This window comes from Rutidosis leptorrhynchoides, chromosome 9 (assembly GCF_046630445.1).
Source record: "Rutidosis leptorrhynchoides isolate AG116_Rl617_1_P2 chromosome 9, CSIRO_AGI_Rlap_v1, whole genome shotgun sequence".
Lineage (NCBI taxonomy): Eukaryota > Viridiplantae > Streptophyta > Magnoliopsida > Asterales > Asteraceae > Rutidosis > Rutidosis leptorrhynchoides.
Genome location: NC_092341.1, coordinates 174,728,590 through 174,735,194, shown reverse-complemented (window position 1 = coordinate 174,735,194; position 6,605 = coordinate 174,728,590).

Here is a 6,605-nt window from a genome sequence, read left to right as displayed (position 1 = left end):
TTTCGAAATTGATTTGATACCTATCAAACTGGGAAGCTTTGACGTGATCGTTGGTATGGATTGGTTGGGCAAGAAAAAGGCCGATATTATCTGTGGAGATAAAGCACTTCGCATACCACAAGGAGATGGCGAACCACTGGTTATCTATGGAGAGAGATGTACCTCGAAGTTGAACCTCATTAGTTGTGTGAAAGCGCAAAAGATTATGAAGAAGGGACGCTTTGCTGTCCTAGCACATGTGAAAGCGGTAGAAACTGAGGTGAAGAGCGTGAATGACGTTCGAATTATGAATGAATTTTTTGATGTCTTCCCCGAGAAATTGCCTGGATTGCCGCCGCAGAGAGCCGTAGAGTTTCAGATTGATTTAGTGCCAGGAGCTGCACCTGTAGCTCGCGCACCTTATAGACTCGCACCTTCCGAGATGCAAGAATTACAGAGTCAACTACAAGAGCTACTTGACCGAGGATTTATCCAACCAAGTTTCTCGCCTTGAGGCGCACCGGTTCTGTTTGTGAAGAAGAAGGATGGATCCTTTCGTATGTGTATCGACTTCCGTGAACTCAACAAATTGACTATCAAGAATCGGTATCCTCTTCCGCGAATTAATGATCTTTTTGATCAACTACAAGGATCGAGTGTCTACTCAAAGATCGATTTGCGATCCGGCTATCACCAGTTGAGGGTGAAGGAAAGTGACGTGATGAAGAATGCATTCAGAACCCGCTATGGTCATTATGAGTTTCTTGTGATGCCATTCGGTTTGACAAATGCACCTGCCGTGTTCATGGATCTCATGAATCGTGTCTGCAAGCCTTACTTGGACAAGTTTGTTATCGTCTTCATAGATGATATCCTCATCTACTCTAAGAGTGAAGAAGAACATGAGCAACACCTCCGATTAGTGCTTGAACTCTTAAGACAAGAGCAACTTTACGAAAAATTCTCCAAGTGTGAATTTTGGTTGAAGGAAGTACAATTTTTGGGTCATGTTGTGAGCGACCAGGGTATCAAAGTTGATCCCGCCAAGATTGAAGCCATCAGCAAGTGGGAGACCCCCACTACTCTGACGCATATTCGCCAATTCCTAGGTCTCGCCGGTTATTACCGAAGATTCATCGAAGGATTTTCTCTGATTGCGCGTCCTTTGACCGCGCTGACTCACAAGGGCAAGAAGTTCATTTGGGAACCCGCACACGAATCAGCATTTCAAACTTTGAAGAAGAAGTTAACCTCCGCACCTATCCTATCACTTCCTGAAGGCAGTGACGACTTTGTTGTTTATTGTGATGCATCGAAGAGTGGTTTTGGTTGTGTACTGATGCAACGATCAAAGGTTATTGCCTATGCTTCTCGCCAATTGAAGATTCACGAGCGGAACTACACTACTCATGATCTTGAACTTGGAGCCGTTGTCTTTGCACTCAAATTGTGGAGACATTATTTGTATGGAACTAAGAGCACTATCTTCACCGATCATAAAAGTCTCCAGCACATCTTCGATCAGAAGCAACTAAATATGAGACAGCGTCAATGGATCGAGACGCTCAACGACTACGATTGTGAACTCCGTTATCACCCTGGCAAGGCCAATGTTGTAGCTGACGCTTTAAGCCGAAAGGAGAGGACAACACCTCTTCGTGTTAGGGCTCTGAACATCACCATCCATTTGAACCTCAACAGCCAGATCAGAGTAGCCCAAGTTGAGGCTCTCAAGGAGGAGAATATATCTCATGAACATTTGAACATACTTGTCTCTCGATTCGAGGTTAGGGAGTCTGGGCTCCGATGTTACGCCGGAAGAATTTGGGTACCTTATTATGGAGATCTACGAAACCTGATACTTGATGAAGCACACAAATCAAGATATTCGATTCACCCTGGATCAGGCAAGATGTACCACGACCTTAAAGAACAGTATTGGTGGCCGAATCTTAAGAAGGACGTTGCGACTTATGTTGGTAAGTGTTTGACTTGCTCGAAGGTTAAATCCGAGCATCAGAGACCTTCTAGTTTACTTCAACAACCGGAAATCCCATAATGGAAGTGGGAAAGGATAACAATGGACTTCATCACCAAGCTACCAAAGACGGTGGGCGGATACTGAAATGTCCCGTTCTTATTGATTAAAAACATTCCATATTAATTGATTTCGTTGCGAGGTTATGACCTCTATATGAGACGTTTTTCAAAGATGGCAATCATTTTAAAACAAACCATAACCTTTATTTCATCAATAAAGGTTTAAAAAGCTTTACGTAGATTATCAAATAATGATAATCTAAAATATCCTGCTTACACACGACCATTACATAATGGTTTACAATACAAATATGTTACAACAAAATAAGTTTCTTGAATGCAGTTTTTACACAATATCATACAAGCATGGACTCCAAATCTCGTCCTTATTTAAGTATGCGATAGTGGAAGCTCTTAATAATCACCTGAGAATAAACTTGCTTAAAACGTCAACAAAAATGTTGGTGAGTTATAGGTTTAACCTATATATATCAAATCATAATAATAGACCACAAGATTTCATATTTCAATACACATCCCATACATAGAGATAAAAATCATTCATATGGTGAACACCTGGTAACCGACATTAACAAGATGCATATATAAGAATATCCCCATCATTCCGGGACACCCTTCGGATATGATATAAATTTCGAAGTACTAAAGCATCCGGTACTTTGGATGGGGTTTGTTAGGCCCAATAGATCTATCTTTAGGATTCGCGTCAATTAGGGTGTCTGTTCCCTAATTCTTAGATTACCAGACTTAATAAAAAGGGGCATATTCGATTTCAATAATTCAACCATAGAATGTAGTTTCACGTACTTGTGTCTATTTTGTAAATCATTTATAAAACCTGCATGCATTCTCATCCCAAAAAAATATTAGATTTTAAAAGTGGGACTATAACTCACTTTCACAGATTTTTACTTCGTCGGGAAGTAAGACTTGGCCACTGGTTGATTCACGAACCTATAACAATATATACATATATATCAAAGTATGTTCAAAATATATTTACAACACTTTTAATATATTTTGATGTTTTAAGTTTATTAAGTCAGCTGTCCTCGTTAGTAACCTACAACTAGTTGTCCACAGTTAGATGCACAGAAATAAATCGATAAATATTATCTTGAATCAATCCACGACCCAGTGTATACGTATCTCAGTATTGATCACAACTCAAACTATATATATTTTGGAATCAACCTCAACCCTGTATAGCTAACTCCAACATTCACATATAGAGTGTCTATGGTTGTTCCGAAATATATATAGATGTGTCGACATGATAGGTCAAAACATTGTATACGTGTCTATGGTATCTCAAGATTAGATAATATACAATACACGTTGATTAAGTTATGGTTGGAATAGATTTGTTACCAATTTTCACATAGCTAAAATGAGAAAAATTATCCAATCTTGTTTTACCCATAACTTCTTCATTTTAAATCCGTTTTGAGTGAATCAAATTGCTATGGTTTCATATTGAACTCTATTTTATGAATCTAAATAGAAAAAGTATTGGTTTATAGTCGGAAAAATAAGTTACAAGTCTTTTTTGTAAAGGTAGTCATTTCAGTCGAAAGAACGACGTCTAGATGACCATTTTAGAAAACATACTTTCACTTTGAGTTTAACCATAATTTTTGGATATAGTTTCATGTTCATAATAAAAATCATTTTCTCAGAATAACAACTTTTAAATCAAAGTTTATCATAGTTTTTAATTAACTAACCCAAAACAGCCCGCGGTGTTACTACGACGGCGTAAATCCGGTTTTACGGTGTTTTTCGTGTTTCCAGGTTTTAAATCATTAAGTTAGCATATCATATAGATATAGAACATGTGTTTAGTTGATTTTAAAAGTCAAGTTAGAAGGATTAACTTTTGGTTGTGAACAAGTTTAGAATTAACTAAACTATGTTCTAGTGATTACAAGTTTAAACCTTCGAATAAGATAGCTTTATATGTATGAATCGAATGATGTTATGAACATCATTACTACCTTAAGTTCCTTGGATAAACCTACTGGAAAAGAGAAAAATGGATCTAGCTTCAACGGATCCTTGGATGGCTCGAAGTTCTTGAAGCAGAATCATGACACGAAAACAAGTTCAAGTAAGATCATCACTTGAAATAAGATTGTTATAGTTATAGAAATTGAACCAAAGTTTGAATATGATTATTACCTTGTATTAGAATGATAACCTACTGTAAGAAACAAAGATTTCTTGAGGTTGGATGATCACCTTACAAGATTGGAAGTGAGATAGCAAACTTGAAAGTATTCTTGATTTTATGTAACTAGAACTTGTAGAATATATGAAGAACACTTAGAACTTGAAGATAGAACTTGAGAGAGATCAATTAGATGAAGAAAATTGAAGAATGAAAGTGTTTGTAGGTGTTTTTTGGTCGTTGGTGTATGGATTAGATATAAAGGATATGTAATTTTGTTTTCATGTAAATAAGTCATGAATGATTACTCATATTTTTGTAATTTTATGAGATATTTCATGCTAGTTGCCAAATGATGGTTCTCACATGTGTTAGGTGACTCACATGGGCTGCTAAGAGCTAATCATTGGAGTGTATATACCAATAGTACATACATCTAAAAGCTGTGTATTGTACGAGTACGAATACGGGTGCATACGAGTAGAATTGTTGATGAAACTGAACGAGGATGTAATTGTAAGCATTTTTGTTAAGTAGAAGTATTTTGATAAGTGTATTGAAGTCTTTCAAAAGTGTATAAATAAATATTAAAACACTACATGTATATACATTTTAACTGAGTCGTTAAGTCATCGTTAGTCGTTACATGTAAGTGTTGTTTCGAAACCTTTAGGTTAACGATCTTGTTAAATGTTGTTAACCCAATGTTTATAATATCAAATGAGATTTTAAATTATTATATTATCATGATATTATCATGTATGAATATCTCTTAGTATGATATATATACATTAAATGTCTTTACAACGATAATCGTTACATATATGTCTCGTTTAAAAATCATTAAGTTAGTAGTCTTGTTTTTACATATGTAGTTCATTGTTAATATACTTAATGATATGTTTACTTATCATAGTATCATGTTAACTATATATATATCCATATATATGTCATCATATAGTTTTTACAAGTTTTAACGTTCGTGAATCACCGGTCAACTTGGGTGGTCAATTGTCTATATGAAACATATTTTAATTAATCAAGTCTTAACAAGTTTGATTGCTTAACATGTTGGAAACATTTAATCATGTAAATATCAATCTCAATTAATATATATAAACATGGAAAAGTTCGGGTCACTACAGATACGATACCATCTGGGTTATTGTTGACCGCCTCACCAAATCTGCACACTTTCTAGCGATGAAGAAAACTGATACAATGGAGAGACTTGCTCAGTTATACATCAAAGAGGTTGTATCATGACATGGTGTACCTTTATTGATCATCTCCGATCGCGATCCCCGTTTTGCTTCTAGATTTTGGCGTTCTTTGCAAGAAGCCATGGGAACTCGTCTCGACATGAGTACTGCTTATCATCCTCAGACTGACGGGCAAAGTGAACGAACGATTCAGACCTTGGAGGACATGCTGCGTGCATGCGTCATTGATTTTGGAAAGGCCTGGGAAAGACATTTGCCACTCGCCGAATTCTCGTACAACAACAGTTATCACTCTAGCATTAATGCTGCACCTTTTGAAGCATTGTATGACCGTAAGTGCCGATCTCCTATTTGTTGGGCCGAAGTAGGCGAAAAGCAAATCACCGGACCCGAGATAGTCCATGAAACGACGGAGAAGATTGCTCAGATTCAAGCTAGACTTAAGACTGCCCGTGATCGCCAAAAGAGTTATGTCGATCTTAAACGTAAAGACTTTGAATTCAACGTTGGTGATCGTGTAATGTTAAAGGTTGCACCTTGGAAAGGTGTGATCCGTTTTGGAAAACGTGGAAAGTTGAACCCACGATACATTGGTCCTTTTGAAATCTTGGAACGTGTTGGATCCGTTGCATACTGTTTGGATCTACCAGCGCAATTGAGCTCAGTTCATCCTACCTTCCATGTGTCAAACTTGAAGAAGTGTCTTGCTGCACCTGAACTTATCATACCACTTGAGGAACTTACGATAGACGACAAACTCCACTTTATGGAGGAACCTGTTGAAATTATGGATCGTGAGATCAAAACTTTGAAACGCAACAAGATTCTGATTGTACGAGTACGATGGAATGCCAAATGAGGACCTGAGTTTACTTGGGAGCGAGAGGATCAAATGATGCGGAAGTATCCTCACCTTTTCCCAACTCCTCCATCTACCTCAGCTTAAATTTCGGGACGAAATTTTCTTTAACAGGTGGGTAATGTAATGACCCTGGAATTTCCAACGTTTATTTATTAATAATTATTATTATTAATACGTGTGATAAAACGAATGTATGGCATTACATTTACATGTTGCCATGATTGCCCGAACTTGACTTTAATTGCCCGAAACGTCTTTGTGACACCCGGAACTTTCACGAATAATATTTTTAGATATTATTTACATTCAT